Source organism: Aphis gossypii, chromosome 2, assembly GCF_020184175.1.
Source record: "Aphis gossypii isolate Hap1 chromosome 2, ASM2018417v2, whole genome shotgun sequence".
Taxonomy (NCBI): domain Eukaryota; kingdom Metazoa; phylum Arthropoda; class Insecta; order Hemiptera; family Aphididae; genus Aphis; species Aphis gossypii.
Window position 1 is genome coordinate 54,667,268 of NC_065531.1, and position 25,650 is coordinate 54,692,917.

The window sequence follows — 25,650 nt, forward strand, 5'->3', positions numbered from 1 at the left end:
CGTTTTTAAATACTTTTCCTTGTATTTTTTTTTTTTTTTTTTAGTAAACGTTACAATAGAATGTCATTATAATTAAAAATTTTAAACAGGAAATAACTATCTTAAATTAAAATCACTTTTACCTTGATCCAGTCATATTTATGAGTAAAAAATCAACGAAAACAGATGAATTAACTTAATAACATAATCCATTAGACAGTAAAAATAATATATACTTGTCTACTTTTTTTAATAAATAAAAAATACCAAACAAAAAAGTATTTTTCTTGGTTTTTCATTCACTGTGAAAATTAATTTGAACGAGTTATACCTATTGCTATTTTTAGAAAATCCGCCCTTAATATACTTAACCATCATAGAAGTATCAACCCCGCTTGAAAGAAACAGGTTTTGATGTGTAAATATTTGCGTTTCGTTTTGACTGTTGAATTGAAAATGTTTGGTAAACAGTTGTGAAATTGTATTTATTTTTTTATTTGTAATGGTCCTAACTATACTAATGTTAAAATCATTCCAGCTTAAAACTTTTATATTCAACTGTGTACAGAAAATAAAGTATAAACGTACACTGCAAACATGTCAAAATTTATTTGGACTTTTATAATATACATTCTTGGCTCTTGCCTTCTTCGAACGCATGCTGCAGGTACTTGAATTTTTGATGTCGAACATAACGTATATTTAACCGTTTAGTTTGTCTTAAAACCTCTTTTGACGAAATCCGTTTACATCTAATATGTATAATATACTCGCGCAATGATATTATAAACGTCACCGGAGCTGATGCTTTCGCACAACACGGGGAAGTCAAAAGTATATATACAGTGTTAATACGTCATTTACTATTCTATACACACACACACACACACACACACACACATCACAAAAGACCTTATTTATTTAATATTCCACAGTTTTCATCTTGCAAGTCTTACTATATTACGGTTTCTCGGTAGTTGGTCATGGTCTTCTGAGCAAATATCGAAGTACAGCAGTGCAGTGCATACAACATAGGGTTATATTGGATTTGAATGGGAGCGACGCGTTGTGGGGAGAGGCAAAAAACGTCAAAGAGAGAACGTGTCGGCTTTTATTGGTACCAATAGAGAGACCAACGCTTACTCGGGACATTAAAAAGACCCATTTCTTTTAATATAAAACCCACACGGAAACATAAGTCTGTTTGTAAATCGTTCAGAAACCAAAAGACAAAACTGTATTTATTTTATCACGGTGGTTGCAGAATATCGGACGACCAAAGATATTGACTTTTTGTTTAACATTTTTTATATTTATATTTCTCTGTTATACACAATAATATTTTGTATTTAAATTAAACTTAAAAACATTTCTTTCAATTTCTTCGAAACGACTGACAACATTTGGTAGGTATTGCTATTTTGTTAGGAGTTATTAATCTAGAATAACGGCCACTCAACAAAATTATGACTCTTTTATTTCTCTCTCTCTCTCTTTCTTTTATAACTCGTAGGTACTACCTATAAAGATTTAAAATAAAACAAGATTTCGTATATATTATATGTATAAAGTAAAAACGAGTTGTGTTCCCACTAAATTCATTTATTTGATTGTTCCGGACTAACGGGGGCTGTGTTTATATGAAGAGAGATTGGTGCATTTCGAGTGGTCGGTCAGATATGTATATAGTATATGTACACTAATGGTGTGTCCGACTCCTAATGATGTACAAGCAATGTCAATTACAGAAAGTGTTTTAATTCCCCTCTTTCATTGACCCTTCCTACGGATCATTTCGTTCTCAAATAGGTTCTCCGTTCCTGCGTCTGAATAAAAGCTTTTAACTCACGAATGGCGCAATGTTCAGCGTGTGCCAACGATTATTAACTCACGTATATTGTGGACTCGAACCAAAAAATTCAAAAATCTCATACTTTTTTCTTCCAATAAATAATTTTTTACTTTTTAATAAGCATTAAAACTAATTAATTTATTCAATTCTTTCATAGTATTTAATAACTATAAAATGGATAATATTGCGAGTTAAAAAAAAAAATAAATAATAATAAATATTCGTGTATATGTATAAATAAATTTAAACCAGTGTCACAGCTGCATTCGTTGAGATTAACAATGTCAATAAGAATATTTTATTATCACAAGTATTTCAGAACTTAAATATTCATGTTTTATATACCTTCAATTAATAAAAATACAAAAACAACTTTAGATCGGTTGTAAGTATATACACTATATATAATATACACCGAATATATTATTATATACACATTGTTGGACTTATTTATATTATATTATAGGGGAGGCCAAACCGCGTTTCGCGAGCCGCATTTAGACTTAGTAGACTTTTCGGCTCGCATCGTATCGTATAGTTAAAAAAAAATTTTTTTAGTATGAATTTATGTATACAATAATAAGACTTTTTTTACATTTTGGCTCTTCCGTATTTATAAATACATTTGGTGGCTCACGAGTCTCTTCTCGCTGGCTACCCCTGTTATATTAGTTAATAGATTAGTTATTTTAAATTTAAATACATTACAAATATCTATTCCAAATATTAGTTTTAAAAGTAAATTAGCATTCTTAAAAATAGTAATTAAAAAATAAAATTGTATGCATTTAAGTAATATAGGGACCTATATTTGTCGTTAGAATATTTTTAATTTCTTATTAAATATTTATTTTAATATATTAGGTAAAGGTATTATATTTTAATTAAAGTGAATTAGTTTCAGTTTATTTTATAGACATTTATATAATTATATATATATATAGTTTATTTTTAAAATCGGGAGATGGCAATTAATTTTAAATTGTTACATATTTTAATTCAATCTGGACATAAAATAACCATTTATAATCTAATTAAAAATAATTAATGATAACTTTATCGTTAGTTTAGATTATAAAACTTCAATATAGTTTTAATAAAGTTAAATTTATATATCTTCATAAGTATTATTCATTAATCTTTCATATATATTTAAAGTTAAATTTGATTCTTTAAGCTCATAAAATAATTGGTTATAATTTATTAATTAAATAACAAAAGTATATTTTACGCTTACTTAAAACTTATAAAATTATGTATACACAAGAGTTTTCATTATTAACGATTATTAATAAAACAAACTATGTTACTACATAAAAATATTTAAATTAAAAAAAAAAAAACATTTGTAGTCACCTGCTATTTGGAGTAAAATGCAGGCAATGTGTATGAAGTTAAATTAAAACGCAATTGAAATTATTCCATAATCGTTTTTGCATCCGCCTGAGGATAAGAGCCATGAAGTGGAACTGTTACAAACTATATAGTTTATTAATAATTACAATAAATAATCAGTGATACGAATAAAAAAAAAATATTAATAAAGTATTTAAAATAACTCCAAAATGACTGACCAAACTATATATTTTTTATACGTTTTAACCTGAATACGTGATGTATCAGTATGTACTATGTTACAATAGGCAGGTAGATCCGTGAAATTGCCATTTACACCAATTATAAGCAACTAGGTATACACGAAAAGGGACGTAATTTAAAACGAAACATAAACTGTACACGCAACTGAAATGTACTTTAACCAAAGTTTACTGACAAATCCAGGATATTACGTGCAAGGTGTAACATAAAAATACTTTGAGATTGAAAATTATAATAGTATAATCTATTATGCATAGAAATAATTTTAAGATTGACACATTTTTCAAAAACGTAATTTAATTTATAAGTTTTGATAGGTAATAGCTTTATCATTTTATAAGCCAACGATTTTGTATTCATTCAACTTTGTAATAACAAATAATTAACAACAATTTTGTCTTTATTTTGTTTATTTATTGACTGTAAAAAAAATATAGTTACTATATTAGTCTATACATAAATGGGAAGATACATTATTGTTATTGATAATAAATAACATACGTCTAGAACAACTTGAAAATGATCCCGTTCGTTGTATTATGTTTAACAACCGAACGTCTGTTGCCAAAAATGTTACACCCTTTTTCATCGTGTCGTCACAATTTAATTCACACGACCCGAGGCGTTATATTACTCCGGCTCCCCTTACGTTTTCACCCGAACGCGTACGTTAAATCTTCTTTTTTTTATGATTATAAAATACTGAATTTTCGTACGGGGAAATATTCGAAATACGTGTGGTGTGCGTACGTCTATAATGAGATAAAAAGAGATCGCGATTGCCGATTTGAATAATAAAGCCAGTGGCCGTAAAAGAAAAAGAAAAATAAATAATAGCGAAAAATAAAATTAAAAAAAAAACCTTAAAGGGTTGTTTTTACAAAAGAGGTAGTGGATTGATGGGAGGGGGGGAGGTGAATCATCGAATTTATCTTTTGTATAATAAAATCTCGTCCAGAGTCCATGGTAATTGCACTGTGGACGGAAGGATACGTGCGAAGCGGCCCAGGACATCGTCGACATTTGCATGAGCTCATTGAATGCACATAGGCCTAGTAGACACGTAATTGGAGTGGTCTACGTTTTTGTCTGCAGTTTCAGTCCTAACGAATCTCTTGTTTGCGTGCAACCGCAATCTTTACTCGTCATCAGTGTTCAAGGAAAACCTACCGACCCCAAAGAATACAGACGACGCGCGTTCAGAGTGACATGAAATACCTACTTTTTTTTTTTTAGTTTATGACAAATATAGTTTTTAATGACTTTCTATTGTGACTTTAAAAAAAGTAATATTTGTATTGGAAAATATAATAATATATTATATTCTAGTATACCAGTAGATACACGATGTATGTTATAGGTACGCAGAAAAATGTAGTACAATAAATTGAAAAGTCAAATCCTGCAATAAATTTGTATCTCTCAAACGGATCTAATTACAAGTATTGGCTTAAAGAATAAAGAAAAAACAAGAAAAGAATTTTCGATTTGCCGGGTTTTTTATTTTTATTATTATTGCAGAAACCTTATCTTTAATGACCATTCGTTATTTTCCGGTCCGTAATTGACAAGAGAAAAAACACACACCCTCACCACCACGGTAGTAATCTATTTCTCATCATACACACGACGATATATATAAGGTTCAGAACAGAGCGCGTGCAGGAGAAGAAGTGAAATGAGTTTAGTTATTACCCTGCAACCTCCATCACAGTCTTCATTTCCACCGAGTGTTTTCGTAGCCGACGTTAAAAATTATTATAAGATAACTATATATATATATATATATACACACCGTTAATGGAAAAATTATCGGAGTGAAAATTTTTTTCATTAGATTTTTTCCTATACTGTTCAATATTGTTTCCTATCCTCGATGTTTAATTCTAATATCTTTTGATTGCTATAACAATGATAGATTTATACAGATTGGATATAATTTATATTAGTTATGTAACGGACGGTAATCCTCAATTTTGCGTACAGTCGATAGTAAGAAATTCCAGAAATTATACATTTATAGTCATCGGAAAGAAAATGTAAGGAATTCGTAATTTGATATTAATCCTGTTATTCATAACTCTAATACCTACGATACTTATATTATAGCTATTTTCTTTAATAAAAAAACAAAGAACGGTAATACAAATAGGATTAAAAATTATCAAAATTGTTTTAATTTTTAAAAACTTATTTCATGAATTCGTTTATATCTCAAATCATAACTTAAATATGTATCTAAGTTATATTAAAACCATATCACATTAAAATAAAATAAGGTAATCAATTATTTTTTTAATGTTAAAATAAAATAAAAATTGTTTTAGCAATGTTACAATACCTAATTTCTATAGGTATCTAAATAATGTGTCATATACAGCGGATACACAATAGACTAAATAATATTAATAAAATAACTATCATTTGATAATATATAACCGTAACACTATAGTTTACAATGTAATATGGACGCGTAACTATAGAGTTTTGCATTTAAATTTGTAGATATGATGACTCAGTATTATAAAAACCAATACACATTAAACATAATAAAAAAAATGGCTTATATTTTATTCAAGCATTTTTTTCAATAAATTTCATTTTTAACGTTCAATATTTATATAATATAAATTTATATAATAACTGATAAATATCTATTTAATATAATTGTATTTAATATATTTTTTAAAATTAATATTTAAAATAGAAAATCTAATTGGATTCTGGATTCTACTCTATGCTGAAAGTTTATCTACAAAAATGAGGAGATACACACAAAATGACAAATGGTTAAAAGTGTTATATTATAACTATAAATATTTTTATTACCCAAATACAATCTTGAATTATTCTGATGGAAATAAATGATCAAATAATACTATCTTTGATAAATGCAGAGTTTTCGTGAAAAACTCGTCTTTTTCCCGATAATGTTGACCTTACTCGCAAAACCAATATTACGACACTAACATAATGTAATATTATTATAATAACTTATCAACGATCATTGATCAGTAATCAGTAAAGATATTTACTATACAATTAGGTTTGAAGAAGTATAAAAATGCAATTTCATTATAGTCATAAAAAAAATCTATTTAATTTTCAACAAATATGTTTTATAATATATTTATTTTATGTTTATATTATATTATGTTCGCAATATCATAGTGGGAACTGCAGGGAACGTAACCGATGACGTCACGAAGAAATTAAATTTTCTAATATCAAATGTTGACGACCCCTGACCCGGGTGGTGGTCGGAGGGTAGTTTATATTGCTTTTTTCTCGTTTCGTATCATCCCTAGGACCTTACAAAGGAATGGGAGAAGGGTAGCAGCAATGGGTATTCCAATATTGCAGGGCAATATTTTATTTTAGTTCACCTGTCATTGTCGTAAGTGCTAACATACAAACCAAACAAACTTATTAAATTTTTGGACATTTTTTTGCCTAAACAAAAACGTATCTCACTATTATTTAGCAGTTATAGTTGGATTTCTTTCATATATAAATAGACTCTCTTTTTGACTATTCATAGGTGTAGTAAATATCATTAATGTTTTTTTATAAGCTTATTTTTACGATTAATCATAACTACGAAGTATAGTGGTGTACAAAACTTTCCGCATTCATCTCCGGACATAAATTAAATAACTTATTCCATTAACTGATTTTGACAGTGTTTGCGTCCCCTTGATTGTTTCCCATCACTTGGCTCTCTTTACGAAACAGGGAGGACTGAAGAGATTTAAATTTAAAAAAAAGAACAGTGGGCGTGGTGTATATTGAGGCGAAAGTCATTAGCTCACCACGAGACGGCGAGCGCCTGCGAAATTGAAAACGGCTCCAAGGGTGCAACCGATATTTTTATTAGATAACGTCCAACCCATCCCTTCTAGTGGAAACCCAGGAGAAAGAGCGGAAAATTTTACTAGGGGTAGGTTTAATAAAAAAAAATAATCCTCCAAACTACCCTACACATAACAGTGGTCAGCAAAGTGCACCTATATTATAAAATTGTGTGTAATAACTTTCGACATAAAAACGCCAGAAAACTATATTGATAAACTCTAATAAGTCTTAAAAACAAATGATAAAATGGATGATGAATGTATGGTAAATTTATACGAAACAAAATAATTTTAATGAATGTGCTTCATTAATAGCAGAACAGAATTTATAAAGCATTTGTAATTTTATGAAACTCATTATGTACGTACATACACTTTGTCTTAAATTTATAATGATATATAAATAAAATAAAATTTGAAACAAGGTTTTACTTACATGGCTATTTTATAAAATATATTAGTATATTATTATTAGTACTTATAATATTTTGTAAAATAGAAAAATAAAATTATTTTTTTTAGTTTTCTATAATGAATATTATATACATTTATACTATGAAATAAATCTTAGCAATTATAAACAATATTTTTATAATTTTATATTAGTAATAAAATTTTTATTTATAGATCAGTGTTATAAAATAATAATGATAATAGTAGTCTCGATAGAATGAGAACCACTGGGAGAACCATAATTGAAGTGGGTCGTTGACGAGCGGTAGGGTGAGACATTTTTATTAATAAAAACTATCCGTACGGAGAAGAAGTGAGAGAACCACAAAGGGACGGTAAAAGACATTGTATAATATATATATATATATATATACAGATGAGAGTGAGAGGGAGAAGGGCATGCTGCTGCTATACGGCAATCCTTCAAATCAACATCTCGTTACACCACCACCACCTTGGTCAGGCATATATATATAGGAGGGATAGTTTTGACGTTGTCGAGCTTTTCCGGAAGCCGGAAATCACCCTTTTACCTTGCGCTGTCCAAAATGTGTGTACGACCGGGTAATTGACCAAAACGCTGTCACACACGCTGTGGTTATTGTTTTTAGTACAACATGAAAATTTCACTAAATCGTCTCAAACCCTACTCCGTAGATTATTTATACTATATTTTCCAGTAAAAATACGTATACAACGAAATACTGCTCTTCAATTTATACTCTTACAGTACCGTGATATTGTGCATTTATTACTGATTTCATGACATTTATTATTATTTTTTTTTAGATCAATTTATAATATTAATTATTTTAGATATAATAAAGATTTAAAAATAGACACAAAATTAGTTATAGGTTAAAATTAAAAACTAATCAATAAAAGTTTAATGTATAGTTGAAGTAAAAAATAAAAATAAAAATATTATTACACATCATCAAATTAAATACATTCATCGCTCAGAGCCTAACATTAAAAAATTAACCTATGCTACAGTGTTTTACTTTTATCTGTGGAATTAACTATTTAAAAATACTTTTTTTTAAATTATAAACTTATAATTTATAAACAATATCAGTATAAAGTTTGTATAAATTAGAAGTATAAGTAGGTATTAAGTGTTAATGTATCTTAACTCGTCAACATTTTAATCGAATCAATTAAAAACTAATATACTCGTAGTACTCTAAAAATTGTGTATCCTATTGACTATTTCTGATCAATTTTCAGCTAAAAAATCAAAACATTAACCCTAAATGAAACGATTATCATTTTGAAAGTGATCTTCCTATCTAAAAAGCACCTACCATTATCATATCGATATCATCCGTTAAGAATTATTGCTTAGTCGACAAAAATCGCACTTATTACACTTCACTTGGCGTGTAAAAGTGGTCGTATTCATTGCGTTTCACATATTACAATCTTTATCTACTTTTTGACCACAAGTAGACATCTAAGGTGTACTTATAGTATTTTAACACATTCCTTTTCAAGTAGAGTATAATATAATCCTTAAGTTCAATTTTATAATCTTGAAATTGCAATTTATAAAACTAAAGTTTAAGTCAAATCTTATAACTAATACATATTTCATTGCTAGTATGCACAATATTGCACATTAACCTATACTGAGAAATATATAAAAAACATTTATACTTCTCAAGCTATTGTTTAATTTACTGTCTGAATATAAATCAATTTATGCATCGAGAAACATAGTATAATCAAAACAATAGTTATTTATAATTTAATATGACATAATATGATACAATGTAGTTCTATATAATAATAAAGTTTCTTATAACAAAATAAACCTAAAACTAACCTATAGTATATCATTCAAATTCAAAGCAATTAATACATTATATTCTGCATAATCCTTATATCAAAACTGCGAGTATAAAATCATTAATAAAAAAAAAACAAAAAACTAATATTTTAATATGAAACTATTAATTTTAAAAATATTTATTATTTATTTTTTTTTTTTTTGTATAAAAATATATGTATTATATTTGTGTGATTTTATTTTACTACTTTACCAAACAAATATAACTAAATTTAACCAGTTTATGTAGGTAGTTTTGAATTACTCGGTTATAACCTTTCCCTCAAGTATACGTAACTACATCTCCACAAAAACTGGAAAACTTGCAAAAGTAATGGACATAAAATCCAATAAGATACTTTTGAGCTATATATACAAAACTTTTAAAAACACAATTTTCAACCAAATAAGTAGTTTTGTGAGTTTTATAATTTGCACTTCCGATAGACATTCGTCGTTGTTATTCTAGGTATTATTTAAAAATTATAAATTAAATTTAAAGTTATTTTTTTACTTAAAATATTTGGTCACTTAAATAATAATTATAAATTATGAATTTTATTAATTCTAATATTTTTAAGAATGTCATCATGTGTATTTTTTTACAAGTGGAAATCTAATATATTATTGTTACAGAATATTATAAAGTTATTACTTATATCATATGTTATTATATTTAACGTGCTTTTTATTTCAATTATAGATACCAATTATCCAACATAACTAATAACAGTGATTATTCACAGACGATGGCTATTATGTTAAATTGATTATTTATTTCCATTGGTTATTACCTATTATAGAACTATGATAATTGTTTCTATTTAAATTGTAATTTAATTTAATATTATTGATTAATTACAATAGTCTACAAATTAAAACGATTATTAAAAAATAAAATATGAACATGTTGTACATTATAAATCAGAATTCTAATATTATAATTTGAACAAACTTCAGAAATTGTTGAATATAGTTTTCAGTATTCACTTCATCGAATGAGATATTCGTATCAATTACGGAGTCAAAACTTTCCACTCAATGGCTATTAATATATTTATTTACAATATATTTCAAAACAATGATGCTGCATATAAATAAAGACAAACAAACTTATTTAAATTTCAAATCAAATTTTCCCTCTATAAGACCCTGTTTTTCATTCGTTTACTCTTCACCCTCTCACCCGACGCTTATCGTTTTTACTTCCTTTAAATCGGCTGCACGCGGTCTCTTCCAATTCCTAACTCTGCAATGAATGAGGGTGAAAGGCGGTTCGCCATTGTTGTTTTTTTAAATGGTTTTTAGTATTTTATATCGATACTGAATAATGAAGTGACTACTATTTGCGTTTTGAAAATTGTTTCTCTGGTCCCCGGTACTTTTTTCTCATTTCTCCATCGCCAATGCTGGTTTAATAACATATCAAAAAATAATATAATACTACCCCGGCGGTCCGATCCAATTTTGGAGTACGTTAAACAATTATTTTAGAGACCGGACAACAATAATACCTCCTACCCCTGCTCCTCATATTTCATGGAAAATTGGATCCCGAGGAAAATGTTTTTTTTTTATCAATTTTTGACGACGCCCGTAGGGCTCTACATTTACATAGGACCTTTTATGTGAGTGTGTATGCGGATATAGTGTACTGTGTGCATACCCCCAATTCAGCAAGCACGTTCTGATCGCAAATTGAAAAGCCAATTTCTGGTTTGCCTTTTACTCCTATTCCTTGGAAGAACAGCTGCATTGTCACTGATCGAAAGTAAACGGGCGGGGGAGAATCTTCTATTTAAATGCGACACCGGCCCACTGACCCACGGGGACTTTACAGGAATCCTTATATAAAATCGAATCCGATCGTCTTGGGAAATCCGTTTCGATCGAAATAGTACAGTGTACTGCCGAATAAACAATATAAATCTCTCGATTTTACACAAAACTACAAAGTTATTTAGGGTAGGGAACAGATACGTTATAATTGAAAATGGGGGAATGTCGCGTAATATCACCCTAGAGACGTTCTAAGCGTTTTAAACGGTAAATTAAAAAAATGGGACGAAAAAAAAAGAATAAGAAGTCTTGGACATAACTATATATATAAGGCACTTTTTAATATCGTCAATATCCGTACAACGCACAGCCCTGTTTGCGAACAATATGCCTCGCGTTTTCGGTATATTTTTTAATATTGTATTCGGCGAATAAACCGTTCATAAACCGAAACGCCCAGACGGTTTTCCTTTTTTATTATTATTATTATATATTTTATATGCATTTCTCTCGTTCTTTCCCTACTCTTCTCTTACTATTCCACCCTTTCTTTCTCGCACACACACACTGTCCCTCCATATGTTCATGGTGGTAGGGAAACTATGGGAGAACCGAGGAAATTACTTTTGCCAATTTTACGTTACATGGTCGCCATGCCGCGACGCAATAACCGCCAAAAACTTTGTAATAATATACACTCTCGCGGCCTCCGGACAAGGGGCGAAAAACGTATATTCAATATAACATATAATATCAAAAAGATATAAAAAAACATCGAAATTCTATTTTGTATTTTTTGATTCGTTATTGAATACGATATAACCAAGATACCGTAAAAGGATACCAATTAATAATAAAAAAAATCGTGGAACTCGCTCTGCAGTATATTAAGTTTCGAATGTCCCTCGTCAATAGTTATTGAGTAGGTCGCTGCTTTAATATATACTACTATATTTAAAATTAATGATAAATAATTATACATGAAAATGACTCTGAGCAAAGGAGACGAATTGGGTTAGGATAATGTTTATATATTATTATTACCTAGTAATTATCTTAATTCGGTAGATTCAGCTAATTTATACCACAAATCTATAATGTTATAATATAATTCAAAACTTATAATCCAACATCGTAAAAATTATGTACGAGTAAGTACGAGGTAAAAATAAGTTAAAATATTGTTTAAAAAATATTCATAATATACTTAATAGAAAATAATGTCAAATTTGTACAAGTAATATGTTTGATATTAAAATTGCATTGTATAGAAAATTCTTTTATATTTATTTTGAAATGCATGCAGTTATTTTGACTTAAAAATAAAAATAAAATCAGTAATTAATTATTATAGACAATCTAAATATTAGATTAATACGATATTAAAATTTAAAAATTTAATTATATTCATTTGATAATATCGCTTATTATTTATGTATAGCAAAATAGTTAATTAAATCACGGTTTTGTGAATTGTGACATATTATTCTTAACTAAAGGACTTCGTCACGTCATGTAATTAAAACATATGATTTTCTGTCGTTTTTCACTTAAGTTGACATTCTCAACAACGCTACGCTTATTGTATAGATATAATGAGAACCACATTAGATGCCAAAGAAAATGTCTTCAAATAGTTACATCGTTAGCATCTTTCCATTAACGTAGGTAGTATACAACAACAAATGAACAAAACCATATAGTGTACCTATTTAATTCTTTTACTAAGGAGTGAGGACTGTAAAACATTCTTCTTTGCAAACGTTATCCACCGAATAAGTTGAAAAGATGATATATAATTTTGTTAAAGAGTATCGCTAATAGTTGTATATTTTTATTTAAATGATTACATTTTTGAGATGCAAATAGCACAGAGTAAAAATTAATATTCTAAATAATTATCCTAAGACATTAATTCTTATTAAATGGTGTTACTAATGTTATTGTAGTATAATATAGGTACCCTATAGAATCCATAGTTTCGAGTTTTAAGTTAAAACACGCTGTTTATGTTAATTATTGAGCCAGAAGAGTTTAACAAATTATAACCTCTACAGTCTACAGTGTACATACGTACAAATCATAGAATACGAGTCATGTTCCAAATTACCTATTTAAAAAAGTTATCCTTCATGTTATTGCGTTTAATCTGATTTGGACACATCCACATATCTATAACATACATTATAGCTTACCATTTTTTCTCATTAATTTCATAAATGATCAAACACTAGGAAATTCTTTATTTTTCTCACAAATATAACCGGTATGTCTTTTAAATCTACTCATTTCTCCGGGTAATTCACTCCCGCACCGCTGTGCGACGGTCGATAGACAATTTAGATTAAATTCGGCCAAACTAAAAACCGATTGACATTGTTCAGAGTGAGAGACAGAGAATGCGAGTAAGAGACAGTGGAAACTGAGACGACGGCGGGGGAAAGATCGCGGACAATACCACCAAACTCCATTAATACGCTTAACGGTGCGGAAGAGAAAGACGAATCACGCGCGCGGTGAGGGACAAAAAGAGTGAAAGAGAGACTGGTGGAAGAGGTGCAGGGAGATGGAAAAAAGGATTCCAATCGAATTTAATTATAAATATTTTTAATTATCACTCCGGCAGTCGTGTAGTAATAACGCCCGCATGGTCCGCTCGCGCGGATCACACACAAAAGGAGGGAAAATAATTAAAAGCAAATGAAATTAATGATCTTTTCTATATCCACCTCCTCCTCATCACGGCATTACCCCACCGTCCAGCCCTTCACCGCTCTTACCGCTCAAAGTAACTATCTCCTGCGCCTAGCCATAGTCACATTAACTAAAAAAATATCTAGTTGCAAGTTATATACGACGCGCACGCAATAGAAGCACATAACATATCATATTAATCCGTTTCCATATAACTGTAAACGATTATCATATTCATACACGTGTATGGAGGGTTGAGTAAGGCGTGATGCCATGATATATATTCACCGCGAATGCGTTAGTCATTTTCTGAAACGCTGTGTCCAAAACGAACATTTTTTTTATTAAGCACTGGGTTTATATTTGCAGATTTTCAGTACAAAAAATTTATTAATAATTGAATTTTATAAAACTACGAATTAATGAAAAAAATATATATATAATATTAATTAGAGACCCTTGAGAATGACAAATAATATCGTTTAAAAAACAACATAAAACGCGTATAATAATTTACTGATTTTATATTATTATTATATAAATAGGTAGTACTTATAAGTACGCATATAAGGACTGGAAATTCATAATAAATACTGTCAATAAAATATATTTTAATGGCAACCTAAAATATTTATAGTAGGTAGATATATCCATTTTAGACTGATTTAATATTTAAATATACCTATGTATCGTTTTATAATAATACAATACATTTTAGATGCCAAACCGATATGTTTTCATCTCGACGGATATCAAATTGCTATAAAATCGATATTTACAAAAATATTATACATAATATATACTTCGCGCTGACTGATAACTATATATACATCGTTATTAACTAAGAGAAGTTTAAACTAAGCCGTAGTAAACGAAGTAAAAGCTCGTGTACGAAAACCCTCGATGTCAGTGATGATTTCCGAACAATATTATCTATTCTTGAATTTCGACGACGTGCACAATAGCTGTTATATATACCGGTCGACCCCAAGTTCAACTTGTGTTTGAGTACACGACGGATTCCATTTGTCGTGTATATAACAGAATTGATAGGGATTTGTCAATAAATAAAAGATATGTGACGGTGGAAATTACCTGATCACGTGGGGTTCTTGAGAGAAGGGGGGGAGATAAATGAGAAAACTGACGATCAGGTTGTTGATTGGTCGATGAGCAAAATATGCCATGTAGGAAAGGGGGGATGAGCCACAAGTGTGGCAGAACCAAAAGCAATTACTACCCTCTACTATCTGCCACCACAGCCTGTACACCAGTATTCTCCTACTCGTTAGACTGTCGACAAGAAATGTCCGCCAAATTAGCTTGAGTTTGGCAAACCTCTTATTCTATTTAGTATTTTTCGTTTCTTATTTTTCCCTCACACTAAAAGCCATCTAAATTTTTTTCACAAATGTTAAGACATTTATAATACAGATATCGGAATACCGCCTTCGTCAATATTTTAGTGTCTACGATGTAATATTATATGGCAGCAATTAATATACATTCAATATTAAATGCGTACCTATACATTATCTATACCGACTATTCCTACTATAGATTCTTTAGGCTAAATATATGAACTTAACAATACAACTATATATGTATTACGATACCATTTATTTATAGTTGTGTATACAGTATACACACAAGATATGTGACTATAATAAATATTTATATCGTATTCTCGTATATTGTTTTCTTAAGCCAAGACTTAAATCTCTATCATTAATAGATTATTTGGAAAATCAATTTCAAAATTCAAAATTCAAAAAGAAAGGTTAATTATTTAGTAAAGACAAATAAAATATAGGTACTTAATAATGTAATATACATTCACTGTATTATATAGTAACACGATAATTCGATAACAACGGGAAATAATTGAACGAACTATGAAAGCATTAACGACTAAGTGTTTGCATTTGTTTTCTACTCCTCTATGTCATGTATTCAGTTTCAAGATAGTGTTAATTGATACGTTCGTAATATTTTTTCCTGATACGGTGACGGCACTTAGGTACTCCTTATACTACGCCGATGTATGAACAATAATATTATTCTTTTTCCGCTTTCCGGAAGTATACCACCCACCCATCCACTATATAAACCGACTGGATATCAACGCCACGTATTTGTATACATATAAATGTGTGTGCGAGTACAGACGATGGACGGAGTCTTATCTCCAACACCATTAGCATAAAACAGCAATTTTCCGTTTTGCCACATAACCGGTCGTAAAGACACCACCGAACGAGAGCTGTTTACTTATTAAAACTCAATTACCCGTCGAATGCGCGTTTAATTCCGCCGGGCTGCCGCCCGAAATTCAATTACACATTGCTCTATAGTAACGATGACGGCCGCGGCAGTGGTAGAGGATGGCAAAAGTAATTTTGACATACACACATAAACATACGTTTACGAATATACGTATGCTCGCTCGTGTTCATACAATCAACCAACTATGTGATCAGACTCAGAAAATGTAATCATTTTTTATTTAGTAATAAATAATGATTTTTCTTTAATGGTTCCACTTAACACTTCTACATTTTATTCACCTATTTTATCAGTCAGAGTTGATGAACAATGAACAATTACGATTTACATAATATTTTAGAAAGTTCCGTATTTTTAAAATCTAATTAATAAACTTCAAATTAGATAAAACGTTATATTGTTTACACAAAGGAAATTCGAATAACTTTTATCAAACACGCATATACATTTTATATGGTTATACATTTATTATATGTATACTAAATTAAAACAAAATGTATCATACATCTGCTAAAAAAAAAAAAATAAAATAAAAAATCGAAGAAGTCGCTTTGCAGTTATTTGGTGTAGAGTGTAACTCATTACTGAGTAAGTACTACTGTATTGGATGATAAATCATTGTATACGATGAAAAAAGATTACAAGCGATGAATACCTATAATATATAGGAATATACCAAATAATTCGTAATTTTGAATTTTGAGAAGAAATCTGCGCAATAATTATTGCTTTCCTTCTCTTTTTCTCTCTACGGCCTATGTGTAACATAGCAAATTTTCATTCATCAAACATACATAAAGTAAAGAACATTAACCATAAAATATGTAAGTTGGTTTTTACTATGTAAGGATTGTTACAGTTTTTTTATCTTGGTAATAAGTTATTATTACTAATAATTTATTAGTCATTACTATTAATATAATAATGTTTATCAGATGAAACATTACAAAAACCTTAAATATTACTTGCTTGCACTGATTTACACTACAAATCTCATTCATTAATGACAATTGAAAATTATAAAATAATTATTTTAAATTAATTATCAAAATACCTATTCGTTTACGTATTTACATACCGTGTGTTTATTCTATATTATACAAATTCAAAATGTGTACTAGAATTTCCGATAAATTACAAAACTATCAAAAACATTTTTTAGAAAAATATTACCTTTTATATTTCTAGTTTATTGACTTGGGAATTCTAAATATGCCAATTTATGACTGTCCTTTCGATCTGAGAAAAAAATAATCGTACGATTTTATGTATAGCCGTCAATTGGCTTCGATGTTCCTGCATTCTGGGCATCTCGTTATGTCCGTCCAAACAGGGCCTCCGCTGATCGTTATATGTATTATATTTTCCCTTACTACCCCTCGTTCTAAATTACATTCAGTTGTTGTTGCTTCTCGTTATAGTAAATGGCACAATGTCAAACATGGTCTTGGTTTTTATCCTTTTCTATACCGACGTTTGTAACTCTTTTCCTCATCACACCCTACCACAAACATATTCGTATACAAATGCATATTGTAGATATATATATATAAATATATTTTTTATTTTCTACCATTACTAATAGGCTATAGATTCCGCTACTAAGGTTGAGGTTAAAAAAGTGTAAAATTTGATAATTCAGTTTCATCGCGTGTGAGCTTCCAGTCCTTTAAATTGTATTTAGTGAACACACAATCACACATTTACGTTGCATATATAATAAAAATCATTCCGTTTTTAACACTACGCAATTAATAGCCATTCAAAAGGAAAAAAATGGTTGAGGGGCGAAGTGAAAAGCGCGGCTAAAAAAATCCATTAGTAAAATTTCACCATTTCCGTCCGAGGTCAAAATTAATTTACGATAATTGTTTTTTTTTCTCTCTCTCTCTTCTATCCCTCTGAATGCAATATATATATTTTTTGCACGCCAAGTATTATACGTTACATGGGCATGCTAATTACGTATCGCAATTATTTTTCTTTCTTCCTATTTTTTTTTTTTTTTTTTTAATTTCCTGTGTTTAATTAGCCCACCTCCTCGCAATTGCCACTACTGTTTCAACGATAATCCCACCGGTTCTTTTTATTTATACGGCCGACAACTATTATTATTATGCCTCGTTAACCCGGTGTATGCGATTATTAAAATAAACAATATAAAAGTTTAATCCCGAAATAAAAAATAACATTTGCACAGACATTTAAATTGGATTTTTTTCCCTCCCCCAGCAGGAATGTTTACTCGTTTGGGATTTTTACACTGCGGATGTTTTGATAGAGATGGAAATTTATAGCAACTCTAAAGAGACCACATGTCGAATGTATATGTGCAGAAGTATTGAAGAATTTTTATAGCTAAAATAACACCACATGGTGCACATGTGTCACAGCAATCCAGACCATGTTGTCGAGGGTAGAGCGAAATAACATTATCGTCGATCAATCGATGCCAATAGCAGCTATTGTTCAGTGAATCGTTAGATTTTAACAGTAGGTATATTATAATCCAATAATCTCTAAAACTAATATATTTTTTTTCATTGTAAGTTACTACGTTTTCCTATTAGGTTTTCAAATAAAAGACTAGATATCTCAATAATGTTTTTAATTAAAAGTAAATAACTATTTTGAGATTGTCCCTATTTACCGCATGACTATCGTATAAAACAACAATAACGTTTTTTAGTATTTTCGTCAATACAGCACATTTTATAATATAATTTGGTTACAACCATAACGCATATTATAGGTACTTTTTATAGGCTATAGGTTATAAATTATAAGAAATCACACCATAATCACTAAATAATCAAATTGTTAAAAAGTATTTTAAATTCTTTATGATCTAAATATATTATGAAATTTAAAATAATGCAGCGAATTTGACCTTGATTTATTATTGTTATTACTAGTATATAGCTTTATTTAATTTTTCATATACGTGTCATACATATATTAAAGTCACTATATAGTATAGGTACTCTGAGCTTCGACGTGTATTCATTTTATATACTGACTGAATTGTCAAGTAGAAAAGAGGGTAGATAATAGTAATTCGTAAATTAATCCTGCAGGGTTCGTTTTCTCTCGTGTCTCCGCCTCGTTCCATACCGTATTCAACCGGAAAACAACGGAACGCAAAAGTAACCCTTCCTCGGTACAATAACCTTCCTCTCGCTCACCGATTTAAAATAAGAGGAGGGTCAGGTCGTTTGCCGTTTAATTAAAACTAATCGGCCAGCTCTGATGATCGATTTAAAAGTTTCACTAGTAATACCCGACATAATTAAAAGTTGTAAAGATAAAAAGTCACTTCAGCCTCCAGACTACTCTCGTTCTCTTTATACATCGCGAACAATAATAGTTGCATACATACAGGACAATTCGTTAAAATAAACTACTATTTAATTTTATTGATAAATAGATGTATAACATATATATTATAGCCCCTTATTCCTCCGCTGTCGTTCCAATTACTCTGCTTTCACCGGACCACTCCACTGGGAGTGACGTCTACACATGTAAAAATTATCTTCTTATATAAAGGGGCAGTGATGAACTATAGACACATTCTATACTGCTCCAAAGTGATAAGACATTAACAAAGACTGATACAGTCGTTTCAATGAAAATTTATGAAAAAAAATTGTAGCTAATCATCTATCGAAGATATACCTAACCTTCCGAATTGATAGTAAGTTTACTTAATGTAAAATGTTGTCAAAAAAAAATTCATTATGTACGTAAACCATGAAATTAGCTTAAAATCAAAATAAGATAAGTAAAATATATTATGTTAAAATGATTTCTATCGATTTTTATCAATATGAGAAATGTTTTAAATCCCATATAATAGTTATGTAAAGTACCTAATGCTAATTATATATATAATATATATAAATATATATATATACCTATATATATACAAAAATATAATGTAAAGAAATTTCACGCAAATTTATAAATCTTTATTTGCTGTGTATGATGAAAAACAATGAACGAAGTAGTGCCAATATCTTAAACGAACCGCCCTGTATACACATATAAGCTCGTCGACACCGAGAGAGGTAATTTACATTCTAATTAAATCAGACCCGCCTTCCCACCGCATCACGAGCTCCCCCCTCACCTCGTTCAACCGTCAACGTCGCCCGGGTAACTTCTGTAGTTGTTATATTTAATTGGGTTCTTCTAGCTAAATAAACTAAGTAACTTCGCTTTCCAGGCTGGGAATCGGAAGAAAAGGGAGAAAATACCTTTAGCTAATGAGGTTCCTAAAACTGGGGGCGGAAAGGTCGGGTTAGGGTTTATTTACTGGATTAAAAACAACTACACTCAGTCTAAAACAGATAGAGGGGAGAGAAGAATGTTTTTTTCTGTAGTATATATATATATATATATTATACATACGGTGGAGACTGAAGGCCCATGACAAAATTTCACTACCCCTTCGTCTACTATATAATACTATATACTATATTATAGTATATAAAAACACCACTAATGGAAATCTATTAACTAAAAACTTCTTTAAAGGATTTCAAATAGAAGATTATTACCCGATTACATAAAAAAATAAGATAAATAACAGTACAAATAGTAATGAGTATTCATCGCCGTATATATTTGAATTTACTCGTTCAAATATATTATGTATGTATTTAAATGTTAAACACTATAAGCTAAGATTAACTTGTAATATTATCGTTGCATAATAATTACTGGATTAGTTGACCAAACCGTTTATCTTATATATTATATTATTTTCTCTTGCACCTATTGTGATATTATATATCGTATAGAGTTATCTCAGTGCAACACGGGTAGCCCAAAAATAAATTTTAAAAAAGATAAGTAAACGAAGGTATACTCCACTTAATTGTTTTTTTTTTTATAGATTTATTATGACATTCCATATTTCTATACGTATACTTATAGCTCAGAATATGTTAAAAGTGTAAGTAGATATAACAGATTATATTATACTACATTTATATAGAAGTATAATATGTTATAACTTATAACTGTTTCAGGGTTTTGTGTATTCAGCTGTTTGTCTATTATTTGTCTCATTACAATTTTAATTAATTTTATGTTTCGCCAATAATAAAGAAATCAATATACACAAATTAATCGAATAATTAAAAATTTGTTTAATACCGATTTTTATCTACCTAATTTAAAAAATAAAAAACAATTAAAAATTGAATTGTACGTTATTCATCGCGGCTAATCAATTATTATAATTGAATATTTGAACACAATTTTTTTAATCATGTAAAAGCGTTATTCGATTATCATTAATTCACTTTCTACATAAAGACGAGTGCGTTCGAGTGTTTAAGATACTATATAGTCATGTTATCCTCTTCACTACTAGGTATATAATATACTAATTCGACGAACGATAAGGATTATAGACAAAGAGACTTTAAGGCCCAAAATAAAAAAAAACTTCTACAATATAAAATACATTAAGCAGTAAACAATGGCATGCGCGACTTAGGTATTAGAAAACCATATAGTATATAGAGATTAGAGCACAGTAATAATATGTGATAATATTTTCATCGCCTGCACCGTCTCGTGAATAAATCAAAATTCAGTGAAAAGCAGACCGCGTAAAAGTCGGATTATTTTGATAACCTACACGTAGTACACGTCTCCTACGCACATTTAATATAATTTTGTGTAATAATATATTATGACACGGTGTGTTTAATGTAATACGGCGCTACGCGCGAAGTGATGTTAAATAATTACATGTATCGCAATTTCGGTGCAAGCGTCACTTTTCAGACCGCCAAATCGTGCGACAACTAAATAAATCGCCAACGGGTGCCGCCGACGGGCACAAACTCTCGTCCACCGAGCCTGCGGAATCGCGCGGACTCCGCAGCAGCCGCCATCGGCCACCACGATATCGGACGACGACGACGCCACTGCTACCGCGTCGAGTACGCGCGCGTTTCGCCGGTTAATTGTTTTGCGCGCGGGGGTAATTTATACCGATTGTCTAACCGGCGGGCACCAACAATGTGTTTAATTAATTCCCGGTATTTCGTAATTATACGCGCGCCGCGGACGCACTCGCATCGGCCCGCGCTCACGCACACAATCCGTGTAATTGCGTTTTCGCACCGACCGACCATCCCCTCCCCTCTCCCCACATACACACGACCATAGGCCACCCCCGCCGAGGCTATACGCGCCGACCCACCGCTGTTTCGGCGGTGGTTATTAAAATTTCTCGCTCCCCTTCTCGACCGCCTCCCCCCCCAAAAAACGACGCCGACGCTCGTCACAACGGCCCCGCGAGACCGATCCCGATCGCACGTACCTATATATATACATAGGCCGGCGACCGCGATCCTCACGAGCTCATTCCCACAATGAGTTCTTTGATTTCCATACACGCACGCACTTATTATTATTATTTTATTATATATAGAGCGCGTTTATAGAAGCATAAGGTGTCCTTTTTCTATACCGACGACGACGACAACGATTCTGCAGGAGAACGCGACTCGGTCCCGTAATTAGGGCCCTTTTGTGCGCGTGTGCGTGTGATATTATATTATTATTATATGCGCGAGCGCGCCCGTGGGATAACGAACGCGCATTCAAAAAAGGGGGAAACGATTTTCGTTCTTTAATCTCGAGACGAACTACATCGTAATAATACAATATAATATATAATAGCGACCACGGCTAGCCGAGAGACATGCTGCACTCATCTACACGGATAAACTGCTGCTGCAGGAACCTCAGATTTCGGATGTGCGTCCGTAATAATAATAATAATAATAACGTAGTAACCGTTTATGTATACATTTTTTTTTTTACAAAAGACCGTTCTTCCTCGGAGACACGCCGTCGCCACCGCCACCATCTGGAGTCCGCCGAAAAAACAACAGCGGGCCGGGAGAGGATGTACACGAAAATCAAAATAAAAAAACAAATTTTATCTTCCGACGGCGAGACACTGATTTTCACTTGTTCGCTACTTTATATCTCTGTCTTTCCCGTTTCATCCCCGCCAATATTACAGATGTCCGACAAACCCCATAAAACTACACGAATATAACATTGGATTTGACCCACGCGTTTACACAATACTATACAATAATAATGATAATAGTTATATAAGTTGTTGATGCAGTAGTTGTACATGCATTATCGAATTATTTAATCCGTTATAACTTTATTATACTTATACGTAATGCGTTAATACATTTTTATGTGATAAACTTAATTATTCAATAATCAATATATACTTAAATTATAATACATTAAAGCTAATACAAAATCGATTGTTAGAAGAAATGAGAAACAAATAAGGTTTAGGTTTTAGGTACCTACACTCATATTATGAGTAGTTCCTAGTGGCACCATAGCTGTTAGTAGATATATTCGACCATGTGATAGTTACGTATATACAAGATGATATAGTATACTGTATCACTACTCGATTTAAAAGCAATACAGTTCTAAAGCGTGTCGATGTCGATTGGTAGACACGTCTTAATGACATTAAATATTTAAATATATTATATATCGCACTTTTTTTCTTAAGAAAATTAAATATCTTACTAGTTAGGTGCTACAATAGTGATTATGTACAATTTTACGTTGTAATAAATTACAAAATAGTCGATACCGTATTTGTAGGCAACATTGTGTGACGACTGACGAGTAAAATATTATTACATTGATATTACGCGCATATATTACGTTGACCATTAATATTTATTATACCTATTAAATTATTTCGGAACAGATCTACAGTGAATATAATACATCGTAAATTCATAAAACGTAATAAGTAAAAACCTGTTCCCAGAGTTGGCCGTTTAAATTAACGAGTCGTTTAAAACTATTATCACAAATTTGTTCTCTCAGCAAAAATTTAAACAGTGATGGTTATGCTTCAACGATAACGTTATAGATAAAATGTCATACACCAGTGTTTATTTTTTTAAAAGTTAGTACCTATAACTCGGATCCATATTTATGTAGAGGTACATATAATATATATTACAAATAAATGTCAATAATAATTTCATACAATCCGTAAATGGGTAATTTTAGAATGATATAAACTATTGATATAATAAAAAGGTGTACCAATTAAATCACAAAGTTTGGGGAGAGATTTAGGTAAGATAAAAAAAACAGAACTTAAGAGCTGTTCTCTTTGCCATCCATATATATTCGGAAAAGCCCTCGGATAGACTCATTGCTGACAGTCTTCATTTTTTTTGTGCATGACGAGATTTTAAGAAAACGACTAAAATATTATAATGCGTAAGACTCATTCGGAGTATAATGCGATTTTAATTATTAGGAACCTACTTTTATATCACGTGATTACCACCGCAAATGAGACGTATAACATACACGGTAGAGTATTAATAATCACACAGCGTGACGTATGGCCCTCGGGTAACAGTAATGAGTTTTTTCTCATAAAGAAAAAAACCACTATGCGCGATTGTTTTTTATTGGTTTTAAATTCGAATTTCATTATTGCAATACACGTAATATATGCGCATTTAGTTAAAATCATAATTTATTATACCTACACCTATTTCCAGTTTGTCCTACACAAATAACACTAATGGCATTAATAATAAATAGTAAAGAATAACGTCTTACCTGATCGTTTCTAAAGCAGCGGCGGTGACCGACTTCTCTCTTGTGTGTGTTCTGACTAGATAAAATTATCGTTTTTTTTTCCGGACACGGGCTTAAAAAAAAAAATAAATGCAAAGAAATAAAAAATGAAATCGGCAAACGACACACGATTGGCGGTGAATAATATACGCGTAAACGGGACACGAATGAACGCGCGAACGGAACTCTTGTCGAAGACTGAACGAGAGAACAGGCGACGAGACGAACGCGAGACCGGTGCGGAGCTGTACCTACGTCAAGAGATCGTGTACGCGGGGCGCCGTGGTGCCAGACTGACAGACGTCGGCGGTGTGCGTGAGCGTGGCGGTCCATCCGCCGTGTTCCCGCGCAAACCGCATCGGCTACGGTCGCCGTTATCTTCGGTAACCGTCGCTACCGCCGGCTCCTGCGCCGCAGCGTCATTATTTTTTCTTATTAATTTTAAGTTTTAACAAATGTAATTTTTGGAGTTTCGAATACAAAAACAAATATTTTTTTTGTCGTTTTCATCGTGTTATGTATATTGTAATATCCAATCATCACTTATTAAGATTTATTTTTTTATTTCGGAATATCAGCATTCGATAAATACTATTTATTTTGATATTTGATTACGCTTCAACTCTCAACGATTGCATTACAAC

At 30.8% G+C, this 25,650-nt stretch overlaps 1 protein-coding gene across 5 annotated transcripts in view; it reads right to left on the reverse strand.

Annotated features, from left to right (window-relative positions):
- LOC114131605 (LIM/homeobox protein Lhx2-like) overlaps window positions 1-25,325 on the reverse strand; it is a 94,726-nt gene extending 69,401 nt beyond the window's left edge. For all 5 annotated transcript variants that reach the window (XM_050199240.1, XM_050199243.1, XM_050199242.1 and 2 more), the window contains exon 1: window positions 24,989-25,325. The gene's annotated coding sequence lies outside the window, so the exon portion shown is untranslated. The remainder of the gene's footprint in view (window positions 1-24,988) is intronic.
- Window positions 25,326-25,650: the final 325 nt, after the last annotated feature.